This window comes from Morone saxatilis, unplaced genomic scaffold (assembly GCF_004916995.1).
Source record: "Morone saxatilis isolate NCDOM2014 unplaced genomic scaffold, NCSU_SB_2.0 Contig24, whole genome shotgun sequence".
In the NCBI taxonomy this organism is placed as follows: domain Eukaryota; kingdom Metazoa; phylum Chordata; class Actinopteri; family Moronidae; genus Morone; species Morone saxatilis.
In genome coordinates, this window is record NW_023339807.1 from 26,806,894 (window position 1) to 26,808,173 (window position 1,280).

General features: G+C 44.7%; 1 protein-coding gene across 1 annotated transcript in view; it reads left to right on the forward strand.

Annotated features, from left to right (window-relative positions):
- Window positions 1-1,280, forward strand: part of si:dkey-22o22.2 (neural-cadherin) — a 43,358-nt gene that overhangs the window by 18,643 nt on the left and 23,435 nt on the right. The window lies entirely within an intron of this gene.

A 1,280-nucleotide genomic window follows, 5' to 3' on the forward strand; every position in this document is an offset into this window, starting at 1 on the left:
ACACACACACACACATTGCTGCATGCTGAATAATCAAAGGTAGGGTGGAGACACTCCACCCTACCTTTGATTATTCCAACAAACACCAAATACAAATGCAGCAATGTGTGTGTGTGTGTGTGTGTGTGTGTGTGTGTGTGTGTGTATGCGAGGGGTGTGTTTGGATTCCTCACCCGCCTCCCCCCCGTCCTAAAGCTGATTAGGCGCAGCAGCTTTTGTCACCCGTCGTGTTTTTTTTTTTTCTGGATCCCGTTTGGTCCTCCGAGTGGAAAATTTGCCGAACTAAGTGCGTCTGGTAATGAGATCAAGAGGCTCTTTTTTAATTCCGCTGAGTTTGGTGTTTCAGTTTAGTGTCGCCCTGGGGTTTAGTAAACACACACACACACACACACCTACTGCTGCAGTGAAGCTGGGTGATAATGAGGGTGTGAGTGTGAGTGTGTGATGTTACTGTGCAGACAGAAGCTGCTGCTGATGATGATGATTGGCTGCGTGTGAATGTTGTTGGTTTATAATAATAAAGTTCAGCTGATCAGAGTTTGTAATTATAAATGATCAGTTTAAAAGTTCTGCACTGCAAGAAAGGAGGCTTGTTTCTGGGAAATGAGTAAATAATCTTGTAAATAAGAATATGTTGCATTAGAAAAGTCATCTGGAAATGAAGCAGCTGTTAAGGTTTTTATTATTTTAATATAAAATACTTAAAATAAGAATGCTTCTGATAAAGTCACTTATTTTTACTATACTGTATTTTTTTCCTACCTACTGTCTCTGGAATAAAGAACCACCGGCTGCAGGATTTCTGGGCAGTCAGCTGAATTTTCAAACAGCTCCAGTATCTCTCGCAACCATCTTGAGGCCACAACATGTGATATTTTTTCTAATGTGGTTTTAAATCGAAATGAAACTTCCTCCAGTGATGAGTTTAGTCCTTCAGAGTGTCGACCTGCAGTCTGCGCTCAGGGACGACTTTCCCCTCCGGTCCACCTCACGAGGAGCAGAGATCTGACCTTAATCTCAATTTTGGGCCTCCTGCTAGGCTTCGAATTAAATCAGCCCTATTCCCCAGTGTGTGTGTGTGTGTTAAGAGGGCAACACCATATGGCCAGACTGATCATTAGGGAGGCTGCCGGAGGCAAAAAAACCGCTGGAGCTACTCCCCTTACACGCATTCACACACACACACTCAGCCGCTCGGCGAGTGTCACGACAGATCGTGCTCAGAGGCTGTGACGGACCGGTGCACTTAAGCTTTTCCTCGCGCACACACACACTCACAC